Raw genomic sequence first — 14,693 nt, forward strand, 5'->3', positions numbered from 1 at the left:
TAAAGTGTAAGAACTGCTCTCCAACTTCTACAGCTTCATATCTACAGTGGGGGAAATAATTATTTACTCCCCTGCTCATTTTATAAATGTTCCCTTTTACAAATCCTGTAACACACTGTAAGGAAGTGTTTTATCCTCTGCCACTTGGGCAGGATTGCCTTCTGTCCCTGGACAGGATGCCCTCGAATTCAGCCTTTCCTCTCGATCTTTCCTCTCCTACAAGCGCTTTGGGAAGTCTCAATTAAACACACGAGTCAGTCTTTTATGGAGATGTTCCAAAGTTTATTGTCTCACACATGAAGATATACTTCCAAAGAGAAGGAGAGAAAGGGGGTGGGCTGCCAGGTGTGTGTGTGTGTGTGTGTGTGTGTGTGTGAACAGAAGAGAAAGTTAGGAGAGACAACTCCACAAGGTTATGCTGAACCTGCAAAAGATAAGCCTAAAACAGAGATACAGAAACCACTGTGTGTGTACGAGCAAAGTAACACATGCATGCCACAAAAAGATCAGGGTATGGGGAACAGAAGCATACAAAAAGGTTATTCTAGAAGCATTCAACAAAATTACTATAACTACTAATGACAACAAGATACATATTAACAAATTGTAAACATAAAAACAGTTGAAGATAATAACTCCACATCTGGTCATGTTATTCGTTTAGCAGAAGCAACAAAACGCGGATTAGCCATACTAAAATGCGAGGGTGTTCTGGGTCAACCTAATCTGGGACTAGTGATCAAGAATATCTTACAATTCCCCCGTTTTATCCATGATAAATAAGAATGGATAAATCACAACTTAAACAATCAGACATGTCGCATAGGAATAGGATAATATTCAGAAACACGAGGGACAGGTTGCATGGACCTGCTGTGTGCTGACGGGCCGTCTAGTTGGCGTATTGCCAGAAGGTGGTGTTGTGTGGATGAGCCTGGGCGGGTATCCCAGCCCCAAGGCTGATCAGAAAGACAACCATACCGGTCACTGGTTGTGTCACTTCCCTGGATTGATGAGAGGTTGTTGTTCCGTTTCCCGTAGCTTTCCTTGACACGTCCTACAGTTGTAAGGATGTCCGAAGGGTCTGAGGAGTTGTCACCGGACCTCGATGAAAGATGACGGAGGGGAACAGGAACCATGTCTCCTAGAGAACTCATGGGGATGTCAAAAGGCTATGCTTCTGTAACATAAAGAAAAATAGTTATATACGCAGGGTACATGTAAACACACAGTTAAGAGGGATCCGCAGGTAATGGGAGACTTTCGTGTTTCGCTGCACTCTTAGTAATATTATTCTGGGCACAGATTAGACACCCAGACAAAATCGAGTCGATCATGCAGTTTAAGTTAGCTATACAAAAATATCTGTTCATATCTTACTTCACGCAGTGAAATGGAAGGCATGAGCGACTATACCAAAGGCCATCGGAGGCCACGTAGGCATTGTGTGATTGCCAAAAGGCAGAATCATTCGAGGTGGCTGAGGATTGGACAGATGGAAAATGTAAATCAGGAATGAGAGCGGAGGAAAGGAGGCAGGTGTTAATAGGAGCGCTAAGAGTGGGAAAAAACACCTGAGTTTGAGACGCACTTTTTGCCACTCTGTCAGCCAAGGAATTACCTTTGGCTTCTACATTGTTGTCATAAGAATGGGCTTTTGTTTGTACAATGGCCAGTGTGCGAGGAAGACAGCAAGCAGTGATAAGGTCCTGAACTAAGGATTTCCCTTCAGCCGAGCGGAAACCACGGGATTGCCAGATGCGGCCAAAATCGTGCGCAATAACAAAGGCGTATCGGGAGTCAGTGTAGATCGTGACATCTTTTCCTTCAGAAAGGACACATGCACGAGTCAAGGCGAAGAGTTCAGCAGCCTGTGCTGAAGAAAAAGGCAAAGAGTAAGCTTCAACAGTGACATCAGGTAAGGAACAGAGAGTAACCACACAGAAATTTACCGAACATGAGCCATCCACAGAAAGTGACTCACCCCTCTCTAAAGGAGTGGAAGACAAATCTGGCCGTATACTAAGTGAGTGAATGACCTCAGAGCAGCAATCATGTGTGGTGTCGTGCAGTGTGTCGTCTTGTGCATTAGTCAAACGCATGACCTAAAGTGTCGAAAGAAGAGGTGGTGTTGATTTCCAAATTACTGGTCGAGCAAAGGATAGTTTCATAGCCGGATCTTCTCTGAGCTGTCATGTGTTGTGTGTGCAGGTTCTGAAGGACCTGTTTCACCTGATGTGGAGAGTGCAAGATCATAGGATGAGACAACACTAATTTTTCAGCGTCTTGGACCATCACAGCACAGGCAGCCACCATACGAAGACATGCAGGTAAACCCTGAGCCACGGTGTCAAGTGTTTTGGACAGGAACACACATGGTCTCATGCCCCCCCATGCTCCTGCACCAACACAGCAGAGGCAGCTCCGTCTTGTTCACACGCATAAAGGTGAAAAACCTTATGATAGTTTGGAAGTCTGAGAGCAGGAGCTGACCGCACAGAGCTGACCGCACAGCCTCATACGCCTCAATCATCTCTGGTGTCCACGTTAGCTGGTGCTGCAAAGGATCATTGTATAAGATCGCAGAGCGGAGACGTTTGTCGTGGAATGAGCAGTCAGGTATCCATGGACGGCAGTAGTTAATCAGTCCCAGGAAAGCCATGAGAGCATGCTTTGTGGAGGGACGCCTTGTGTTAAGACTGACCTGTACACAATCTTTAGAGGGCCATTTGCTGCCTTGAGAGTGTTCGAACCCTAGGTATTTCACAGTGGTTCTACAAAACTAAAGTTTGGTTTTGGATACTTTGAATACTTTTCTTGCCAGATGATGCAGGAGGCACAGGGAGGCTTGTTCACAGAGGTCCTCGGAGACTGTGGAGATCAGGAGATCATCTGCATACTGTAAGACAACAGAGTCAGAGGGAAGGGCAAGATCACAGAGTGCGTCTCTTACCACAGCGGAAAAGACTGCCGGGGACTCAATGAATCCTTGTAGCAGACGTGTCAAAGTGTACTGGCGCCCCCTGTGCGCGAAGGCAAAAAGAGGCTGCGTCTGCTCTTCTACAGGAACGCTGAAAAGGACAGAACACAAGTCAATCACTGAGAAGTGTGTATGATTTCATGGAATTGAAGCGATAATAGAGGCCACATCGGGCACAACAGGTGCAATAGGAACCACAACATCATTTTTTTTCCTCAAGTCTTGAGTGAAGCACCAAGTGCCGTCCGGCTTAGGAACTGGGTTAACGGGTGTGTTGTAGGAACTCACACATGGCTTGATCACACCCTGTTGTAACAGAGAGGTCAAGATCTTGTCTATTCCCTGCAACTTTGATTCAGAGACAGGATATTGTTTGAAAAATACAGGATGCAAATGTGTTAGTTTAGCTCATAAGGAGGACAATGAACCAAGCCCACATCATCCTTATGCTCCGCCCAGAGGAGAGATGGCAATTCTTCCAGTGAAGAAGGGAGTGGTAATTTCTGTGTGTTAGAGAGAAAACAGTCGTTCATGTTCATGTTAGAAAGATATGACAGAGGAGCATAATCAGGAACTGAAACCGTGAGTTTAGAGACAGAAAAGGTGAGAGAAATGTGCAGCCTACTCATGAGATCTCGGCCCAAGAGATTAAACGGACAATCAGGCATAAAAACAAAACGATGGTGGAGAAAAATACTTGTGTCGGAAGGACAGGTTACTACGATTGGTGAGCTGATACTTCAGGACTTTCTGTACCTCTTGATGACAGTTATGCATAAAAGTCGTGAGGAACAGAGGGTTACTGTCTGCGTCTTCTAACTCCATCCCTCCCAATAAAGTCCAAGTCTCCTTAAATCGGGTAAAAAATTCGGAAGTGGTTTCACCCTTCTCCTGTTTAGAGTCAGATACTTGAGAGAGATCTCTATTGGCCTGCTGCTGCTGGAGTAGGAATTTGGTCAACTCCTTTTTTTAACTCCGAGAGAGCATCTCGCTCAGCCCAGTGATAATAATAGAAGTGGTTTTGCTCTTACTTTTTTCGACCCTTCCCCCTCGTCGAAGCGTTTTCTCGTCGTAACTGTCTCCTAGTACTGCATGAAGGAAAAACCTATAGTCTGCGCCTGTCAAATGATTAGGGCAGGTAGAGCTCATTAGCATGTCAATGAAATGCAGGGGTTTAGATGGGGATGGAAGAACCCTGATAACGTCTCTAAGGTCCCCAATCGAGGGCGGATGTAATTTTGGGACCGCAGGCCGACTTTGACCATACGCATACCGCATTAGTGTGGGTTTTGGGCCAGGGAGGAGGATCGATCTTTGGGACCGAAGGAGACACTAACGTGCCATCCCGATCGGGTGGGGGTGGAGCATTTGGCTATAAAGGTGGTTTTGGCTTGGCTTCGGTTCTGGGCAGAGACTTAAGTTCTCTTTTTGAGTTCAGTATAGAGTGATATTTATCCCAGATTTGTTTCATTTCCACCCATTTTTGATAACTATCACCCAAGTAAGAATAATCCCAGTTAGGATCGCCCAAACCTTCATAAATTTGGGAATGTGCAGACTGAGATTTAAAAGTTCCACCACGAGGATAAGTCAGAAATTGAGGTTGTGATACAGTCCACCCTGCTAAATTGTCTAGCCAGGAGGTAGTATAAAAAGTGAGACCACAAGGATTCATCCAGTCCCGAGGGGCTTCCTCAGGATCTGTTTTAGGATATTTTGTCCAAGAATGACCCATAATCCAATATAGGTACAACTGTCTGACAATGTTAGATAAAAAGGTTGGAGGCCAGAGATTGAGATAGATAAACCGTTGAAAGTGTAGGCAAGCACCTCGTATTGTAAGCGAATTTGTTGTCGACGTTGTACCGTCGTGTAGCGCGCGCTGAACCGTCTCTGTAGTCACAGTAACTTGAGACGTCAAATTCAAATTCGCTTACAACACGAGGTGCGTGCCTACGCTGTTAACGGTACGACAAGATACCAAATCAGCACAACACGGATATCAGCATACGAGGTGAGTGCCTACACTGTTAACGGTATGACAGGATACCAAATCAGCACTTACCCGAATGCTGATATCCCGGACGAGCCCCCAAGAACTGTAAGGAAGTGTTTTATCCTCTGCCGCTTGGGCAGGATTCCCTTCTGTCACCTGGACAGGATACCCTTGAATTCAGCCTTTCCTCTCATCCCTACGTATACGGGGAAGTCTCAATTAAACACACGAGTCGGCTTTCAGAGAGAAGTTCAAAGGTTTATTGTCTCACACATGAAAATATACTTCCAAAGAGAAGGAGAAAAAGGGGGTGGGCTGCCAGGTGTGTGTGTGTGTGTGTGTGTGTGTGTGTGTGTGTGTGTGTGTGTGTGTGTGAGAGAACAGAAGAGAAAGTTAGGAGAGACAACTCCACAAGGTTATGCTGAACCTGCAAAAGATAAGCCTAAAACAGAAACACAGGAACCCTGTGTGTGTACGAGCAAAGTAACACATGCATGCCACAAAAAGATCAGGGTATGGTCAACAGAAGCATACAAAAAGGTTATTCTAGAAGCATACAAAAAAATTACTATAACTACTAATGACAAGATACATATTAACAAATTGTGAGAACAAAAAAACGGTTGACGATAATAACTCCACATCTGGTCATGTTATTCGTTTAGCAAAAGCAACAAAACGCGGATTAGCCATACTAAAAGGTGACAGTTGGGGTTTTCTCACAGTGAAGCGTATGAAGAGAGGATAAAGACAAGAACTGAGTGTTCTGGGTCAACCTAATCTAGGACTAGTGATCAAGGATATATATACACACACACACACACACACATACATACATACATACAAACTAAGTAATTACTTCTGCTACTACATGTCAGTGTTAAATAATGAAATACATTAAAAGGTAGTCCGGGTTAAATAATAAAATACATTAAAAGGTAGTCCGGGTTAAATAATAAAATACATTAAAAGGTAGTCCGGGTTAAATAATGAACACATTAAAAGGTAGTCCCGGTTAATTAATGAACACAATAAAAGGTAGTCCGGGTTAAATAATGAACACAGTAAAAGGTAGTCCAGGTTAAATAATGAACACAGTAAAAGGTAGTCGGGGTTAAATAATGAACACATTAAAAGGTAGTCCGGGTTAAATAATGAACACATTAAAAGGTAGTCCCGGTTAATTAATGAACACAATAAAAGGTAGTCCGGGTTAAATAATGAACACATTAAAAGGTAGTCCGGGTTAAATAATGAACACAGTAAAAGGTAGTCCCGGTTAATTAATGAACACAATAAAAGGTAGTCCGGGTTAAATAATGAACACAGTAAAAGGTAGTCCGGGTTAAATAATGAACACATTAAAAGGTAGTCCAGGTTAAATAATGAACACATTAAAAGGTAGTCCGGGTCGGGGGATAGAGAGAGAATGTGAGAGCAGGTGATTATGAAGAGACGTGTATTGAGTCCCGACCCGAACCAAACTCAAATATTTCATACACTGTATTTATATAACGAGATCTGTACAGTTGACCCTATCATGGTAGTTGAAAAAAAAAATCACTCACTTAATTTGGGTTACATTGTAAAATGTAGTGTTGAAACATCATTTTGATCACAATACTGTCTCTTTTAATGTTTAATTCTTTAAGAATTTTATATTTATTTAATCTGGTCAATGCCGCAATGCATCACGGGAAGATATACTTCCGCAAACGTCTTCAAAAGTATAATAGGCTTCGATCTTGTTAAAAAAAACTTTCCTATAATAATACTACTGTATAAAAATAGAAACATGTTTAGAAACGTTGTTTGACAGTAAAACTTACAGACAAAACACGATGAATATTTACATATCAACATATTATTAACTTATAAACTTTTACTGCACCTCTCTGGATTCCGCTTCACAGCAACGCCATTTAGCCACGCCCACATCGCCCGGGCCGCTATTTAACAATGACACGTGACAAACCTTTTCCGCCGTTTTAAACCTATAGATGTATGTAACAGGTGTATAATTTACCCTGTTAAATTTACATGTCCTGTTTCAATTCATACACAATTGTTAATTTGTCTTGTTTATACTCATATCTGTGTTTATAAATGTGGTTACCTAAACAAAATGGGTGCTTCTCTTAAATGCCTTGATAATAGAAGCTGATGTCACTTCCTGTCCTGACTCCTCCTCTTCCCTTTCTGTATTGTAATCTCATTGGAGTGGTGAGTTTCTCCTAAATTTATAATAACCTGATTAAATTTTATATGAATTAATTTTATATTTATTTATTATTTATTGATATATTTTTGGTTGAAAGAAGCAGAAATAGAGGACAGGGTAGTGTGGAGGAGGATGATCCGCTGTGGCGCCCCCTAAAGGGAGCAGCCGAAATATTTTTTTGTATTTCTTCTCACTGAAGTTTCTGTGTGAGGTTTCTTTATCTATCTGTGTGAATATTTTACACTTTTTGTTTGTATTTTTATGAATGTGAGGGCACATGGTGATAAGTCTACCACACATTTATATTATAGAGAACAATAAGTGAAATATCACCACAGGGGCTGCTGATTTGTTGTGTGTTTATCAGAAGAAACATTAAATACTTCCAGTGAGCTGCAGTCTGCAGTCCCGTGTCTGATTTCACATCACACCACACAGAGTCAAGTATTTCCACTGGTGTCGTCGATATTGATGAGCGATACCAATCATTTTCTTTTTAATCCGATACAGAGTACTTTCAAGACGAGTATCACCGATACGATACTTCTATGAAATATGTATAAAATGTTTTTAAATAAATAACTGTTAAAAAATGTCCAGTTGAAATATCTTCATATCTGAAACAATCTGTATGGTATAAAGTAAAACTCTCTGAAAAGATTCTACTAAAGAACTGAATCAATCCAGAAGATGGGGGTCGTGTCTGTGTTCCTCCTCTGCTCTCCTCAGCTGTACTCAGACATGCTCTATAGGGTGTTTTACTTTTAGATGCTTTGTTAAATTTGTGGTACATGAAGCTTCATCATTGTTAACTGGTGTGTAATAACTTCAGATTTTGCTTCTTTTTCTTTCAGCCATGATCTCAGCCATGCACTCGAATCCCCTTTTAAACCTGCGCTGCATCTGCTTTGACTGAGTGAGTGAACGCGGTCATGATAAGTGGTGATACAGCAGAAGATACAGTTTCCTATATTCCTATAGTATTATAAATATTTATATACTATATGGAATATCAATATTATCAAAATATCCTTAACTAACTTGTTTTAGAAATATTAAAGATATACAGATATAGAAAGCATCTTTATTATACAGAAATGCAGTATAACAGAGCGCATACAGATTCTTCTGCATTGTTTCCTTCCATTACAGTTTTTCAGGCGTTTTGAAATTAAGGCAAATGTGTACAAATTTTACAGGAAGGAAAATGCTAAAGTCTACATGGCTCATGTAAAATCTTAACAACTGTTTTAAACTGTTTGGACTGACATTTATATATAATATATATGGTATCTCACAAAAGTAAATACACCCCTTACATTTCAGCAGCCATTGTAATAGATTTTCTCAATGGACAATACTATAGAAATGAAACTTGGATATATTTAAGAGTAGTCTATGTGCAGCTTGTACAGCAGTACAGATTTACTGCCCTCTAAAAAATAACTCAACATACAGCCATTATTGTCAATATATCTGAAAACAAAAGTAAGTATAATTTGTATAGATTAAGTATATTTTGTGTGATCACCATTGTTATCTCACACTGCCTTAATCCTACTCGACATCGAATTCACCAGAGCTGCACAGGTTGTTGCAGGGATCCTCTTCTACTCCTCTATAATGACATCACAGAGCTGCTGTATGTTAGACACATGGTGCTTCTTCACTTTCCACTTTAGGATGCCCCACAGGTGCTCAATAGGGTTCAGGTCTGGAGACATACTTGCATGCTGGACACCATCTGAGCCAGACACGTTTCTCTTCATTTCAACAGACCACAGTGATTCAGTGAACTGTTTGCAGGGTTTTTTGTAAGCCAGCTGCAGAAGAGGCTTCGTCCTGTCTGTGTGTCTGTGTGTGTCTGAGTCTTAACCTGTGCAGCACCTGGGATCTGAAGTTTCAGGTGCCACCAACTAAACTCCCTGCAGTGGATCCAGTAGAATGGGGAGTAATACAATCAGAGACACAGGGTTTATTTACTTTTTTTTTATTTTTTTGTTTTTAAATATGATAAAATATATTAAAGAAATTATATTTTTGTGATATTTTTTATCATTAGGTGGTGGTGAAGGTTTGCAGGTGATCATTCACAGAATCTGAAAAACAACAAGAAGATCACACACTTTAACAGCAGGAACAAGACGCACACGATTGCATGTATAGTAGCTGAATGAGATTTAACACACTCGTTCACACACTCGTTCACAGTGTGGTTCTGTAACAGCATTTCCTTTCAAAAGATACTTACACATGTCTGGACTCTAATGTCTGATCCGAATGACCCTGACACGAATAACATTAACTGCAAAGAAAAAACAAACAAACACATTTAACATGATAAAAATTTATGAAATCCAACATGATTAAATTAAATTAAATTCACACACTCACTCACACACACTCGTTCACACACTTGTTCACCGTGGTTCTGTAACAGCATCTGCTTTGAAGAGAAACTTACTTCGGTCTGGATTCCGTTGACGTCCCATTATATTGTTGGGTATGATGGCATCCACATACACTCGGTTAATTCTGGGACCATCACCCCTTTCATTGTTAGTCCTTGTTTGTATCCTGAGAGAGAGAGAGAGAGAGAGAGAGAGAGAGAGAGAGAGAGAGAGAGAGAGAGAGAGAGAGAGAATAAGAACTTATAATACCCACGTACTCAACACATGCACACACACACACACACACACACACACACACACACACACCTTTCCACTGAAGTGTTCCAGGGGCCGTCACCACATGGAGGAAGAGATTCCATTTGTCTGTTTATAACTGCAAAAATACAAAAACATCAAAACATTTAAAATTCTAACACTAAACATTTATCTATCTATCTATATCTATCTGTCTGTCTGAACAATCCAGGTTTTGTTTAAAATTATAGCCAATCATCTGTAAGAAGGGGCGGGACAAATTATGTAGCGGCATATTGAGTGACGTCATCACCCGGCATGCCGCGCACGTAGTTTTTTTTTTCTTTGCATCCGCGCCTAAATTTATTTATTTATTTGTGTATTTTTATGTATTGATTAATTTTTTACGTAAACAACGCGAAAAATAAAATAAAATATCTTAAACGTTTTTTGCCTGTAAAGTTTAAATAACATTGGATTTTTTCCTTTCTTGAATTTTTTGGTGTATTTAAAATAATTTTCTGAGAAAAACAACAGACAATGTTGTAAAATTTGTCAAGAGAAATTATCCAGAAAAGGGGATACACACTGAAATGTACAGTATGAAATGTACTATATTACATGTTCAGTATGAGAGTGAAGAAAAGAGAGAACTTTACCTTTCGACGCGCTGCAGCAAAATGACAACTTTTCAGCTCGTGATTATTAGCCGCTGGTTTGTTTACTACAGTTGCTAGGATACACACAAACAAAAAAACGTCCAGAGTGAGTTGATGAATTGCACAGTGGTCACGTGGTCGCTTCCTGCGCTCAACAAGGTCCGGTAATGACGTCAGTGGGTTTTTTTTGTTTTTTTGTTGCATCCGCGCCCGAATGAGGACTAAGACAGTGCCACTAGAGGGCAGTGTGAGACTGACAATTGTCAATGTAACCTGTGAGTTTCAATTCAACTGTTTCTAACTAATGCACTTCTTTTTATTCTTATTCTTATTCTTATTATTATTATTATTATTATTATTATTAGTGTTATTAGTTTCTTCTATTCCAAGCTTTGATCTTCAGTTAAAAGGTCCAGATTAACAATATAGAACTTAGAAGTATAGAACTTTTTTTGTAAAGTAAGCGACTAAAAACTCCAAAGGGATTTTTTCTGCCACTTTATATGAGTTGTTTTAGAAAAAGCATCAATTCAATGCAGAGAAGCCCCTTTTTTAATAACACTGTTTTTTTTCCTGTATATTTGGGTGTGTTTTAATTTTAGAGCATGTTGTATTTAATAACTTCTGTATGTTTTTAAGTGCTTTTCATTTTCATGTTTTCTCCCTAAAGCGTTTACTAAGAGTTTACGAGCACCTGGGCTTTGTTTTGCAACTGATCCTGAAGCAGAACAAGATCACATTCAAGCGCGTTCCCTCAGCCGTCACCAAGTGCCTTAGATCAGCTTCCTCCATCATCACATAAAGCCTTTAAATGTGATCTCTTTATAAATATATTTTTTTAATAATTTATATTTATAACATTGTATATTTTTGTACATAAATAAAAAAAATACACAGTAGATCTGCACAGCGTTACTCGTTGTCATCAAGACGGTGCCGGTCACGACTGCTCCGGCTACGTTTTCTATTTTTTGTTTATTTTATATTTTTATTTACTTAGTTACCGCATTTCACTGCATGTTGTACTCTGTATGTATATGTATGTGACAAATAAGTAAGTACACATCAAGGCTCTTCTCTGTTCTGGCACCGAGGTGGTGGAATGAACTTCCCCTAGATGTCCGTACAGTAGAGTCCCTGACTATCTTCAAGCGGCGACTGAAGACCAACCTCTTCCTGAAATACTTAAATTAGCACTTTCCAAGTTTGTTGAATTCAAGAGTTATATTTATATTAAGTTTTTTAATCTTGTGTACCAGTGTAGATTTATTCATTACTAGAGACTCAAAGCACTTTTGTACGTCGCTCTGGATAAGGGCGTCTGCTAAATGCCACAAATGTAAATGTAAATTTAAATAAAATTTGATTTGATTTGATTTGAATAGTTTATACAGTGGCAGGTCTTCAGTTTCAATCCCCCTCCTAATAACATCATTATGATGCCACAGCTATAGAATTATACAGATATGCAGTATAACAGAGCGCTGCATCACAGACATTTCATACAGTGTGAATGAATGCTGGTAACTAAAGCAGGAAACCCAGTGAACACAATTCAACAAGTCTCTTTTCACTGCAGCCACAGCTGCACCGCCGCATTCATCATCTCTAGCAGAAGCTTCAATATTAACCTCATAAAATATCCCCTGGTTTCCATGTGCGCATATGCATTTTTTCCTTCTTATGCTTTTCTGGCTCCTCCCTCCATTCACAAACCAGCATCCAACCATCACAAACCAGCATCCAACCATCACAAACCAGCATCCAACCATCACAAACCAGCATTCAACCATCACAAACCAGCATCCAACCATCACAAACCATCACAAACCAGCATCCAACCATCACAAACCAGCGTACAACCATCACAAACCAGCATCCAACCATCACAAACCAGCGTCCAACCATCACACTCTCCATTATCCACTGCATTTCCTGTCTGAAAGCCGTCTCGTTGTTCTTGATGATGAGACCCACCATAGTCATGTGACTGGTGAACTTGATGATTTGAGCAGTGCATTGCAGCACAGTCATGAATCACAGTGTGAACAGCTGATGACTGAGGATACGGCCCTGAGGTCCCAGTGCTCACTGTGATTGGTTTTGCTAGTCCTGATCGAAACTGTCTGATGTCTCCATCATGGAGTCTATAGCATACAGGCTTTTTCCACATAAACATAAACTATAATAGACAGCAGATAACACTGTACAGATCTAAAATGTATTTTATTTCTTTATAAACAAAGGTTTTAGATGTAAATCACTATAAAAGTAATCTATTAAATTATTCATAAAGAGAGTCTGAGGCTTGGTGACGGCTGGAGGAATGAGCTTTGTGATGTCTTGCCACCATGATATCAAAATCTTTACAGTGACTTTGGGGTTGCTGGCTGCCAGATCATGAGTGGCATAAGCCACTGCAAGCTGCAGCTCCCACGGCAAATCTGCACACAAAATCCATCATAAAATTAGGACTTGCTGAAGCACTTTCCTGTTGATAAAGAACTAAACATCAGAGAATAAAGATTTAATGATATCTTTTCTGAGTTTTTCTGTTCCAAACACAACTATGCTTTTTTGTCAGATTTTGGACTGACATTGGGAGTTTATCCTTAAGCCCTTGTTAGCCAAGTCGTCCTGTTTCAGATGGACAAAGAACATGAGTAAAAAACTGAACAATCCACAAACAATGTGAGAAGATGCTCAAAATCAAGATTTACAGTAAACATACCAAGTAGCCTAAAAACTGCTGCTACAGAGACGTCTTAGTACGGTGTTTGCTCTGTTCTTGTTTGCAACAGCCAAGTGTTCATTATCAGCCAATGGTCCAAAGTGCTTTTTCTTCTGGGTAAAAAGGTTTTTTATGAGCAGACATGTTACCCTCGATTGCATTTGAGAACTGCAACAAATGAAGAATGTGGGGGTCCCATTCTTGAGCTAGTTGCTGAAGTTCTTTGGACAGTCTGACAACGGTTGCAAGGCGCTTGAGTGTTCGGCCAACCTCCTAAATTTTTTTATATTTTTTCATATCTGTTAGTATTAAGATGGGCCTCACACTGGTTCTCTAAACACATTCCTATGTTGTCTGTTCAGTGTCTATAGGATCTTTATGATGTGAGTATGTAAGGTACACAGAAAGTGTTTGTCTGGGTTCACACATCCCTGGTTACTATGTTTTCTTACCCAACCAGGAACAGTTTAAGCTCGGCTTTTATCCAGTGTGTATATATACTTGTCTGTTATCTGATAAAGATAAAGATTGATAAAGGACTTGTTTATTTAATCCTTTAGTGATACCTTTTTGTCTACTGAAACTCATTTACACTTTTTGCCAGATTCTCGACTGATGCTGCCATGTTTTTCTGCCTGTCGTTCCCACTATTAGGTAACCATGTACTTGTTTATTCTGTATGTCTGTGTTTGAAAGACAAAGGGGAATAATTATTTCATTATTGTTCTGATTTCTAATGAAAATAAAATCACTGTCAGAAGTGGGATTTGAACCCACGCCTCCATGTGGAGACCAGAACACTCAGTTTCCTGGAAGGTATAGAACGAAGTCAACAATAAGTAGTCAGAAGGCAACAAGAGTTTGGGGTTAACATGGATGAGACAGAGGGAGTCAGTGATGTAAACATGACTGAGAACAGAGACATTCCTGATCATCATCATCTTTTCTCTGCTTGTGTTCTATATGGTTGTTGTTCAGCCTGGATACATTTATTAGGTAACACAATTTTTTATTCTTTTTTTTTTTGTATAAAAAAATTCCTGTTTTTATTAACGTGTGATCAATGCAGCGCATTTCTGTTTGATCATTTTTAATTAAAATATAAATAAAAAAATAAAAAAATAAAAAAATAAAAAAATAAATATAAAAGAAGTGAAATTAATCCTCCAGAGCAACACACGTTTATTCACCATGTCTTTTCTTTGCTCAGCTATAAAAATAAATAAATACTTTACCGAAAAATTATATTTAATCAGTAAACATTTGTTTTACTGATGCGAGAAAACAGATAGGGGGCGCTTTCTGACATCTCTGTCATCTCTCTTCACATTTAGAACAGTGTGATTAAATATTTGAATCGATTGGCAGCCCTAATAATAATATGATGTGAGGTCCAGTTACCAGTGTGACACTGAAACAAGTAAAAAAGTAGCATTTTACTACTAATTAAGTACATGTCAA

At 39.6% G+C, this 14,693-nt stretch overlaps 3 long non-coding RNA genes across 16 annotated transcripts in view; 1 reads left to right on the top strand and 2 right to left on the bottom strand.

Annotated features, from left to right (window-relative positions):
- Positions 1–260: 260 nt before the first annotated feature.
- The window catches only part of LOC310724079, a 423,372-nt gene continuing 408,939 nt past the window's right edge, over positions 261–14,693 (bottom strand). For 2 of the 14 annotated variants that reach the window (XR_014532899.1, XR_014532900.1), the window contains exons 2-3: positions 5,046–5,172; positions 261–1,180 (exon numbers count right to left, since the gene is read on the bottom strand). This is a non-coding gene — a long non-coding RNA (uncharacterized lncRNA). The other 12 variants (XR_014532905.1, XR_014532906.1, XR_014532908.1 and 9 more) reach the window with 12 other exon arrangements.
- On the top strand, positions 1,488–2,684 carry LOC310724105. The gene is made up of 2 exons (XR_014532942.1): positions 1,488–2,125; positions 2,212–2,684. It is a non-coding gene; the product is annotated as an uncharacterized lncRNA (long non-coding RNA).
- Positions 9,196–9,770, bottom strand: LOC310724153. The gene is made up of 3 exons (XR_014532982.1): positions 9,662–9,770; positions 9,449–9,502; positions 9,196–9,296 (listed from the first exon to the last, which is right to left on the bottom strand). It is a non-coding gene; the product is annotated as an uncharacterized lncRNA (long non-coding RNA).

Source organism: Silurus aristotelis, assembly GCF_946808225.1.
Source record: "Silurus aristotelis genome assembly, chromosome: 3".
Lineage (NCBI taxonomy): Eukaryota > Metazoa > Chordata > Actinopteri > Siluriformes > Siluridae > Silurus > Silurus aristotelis.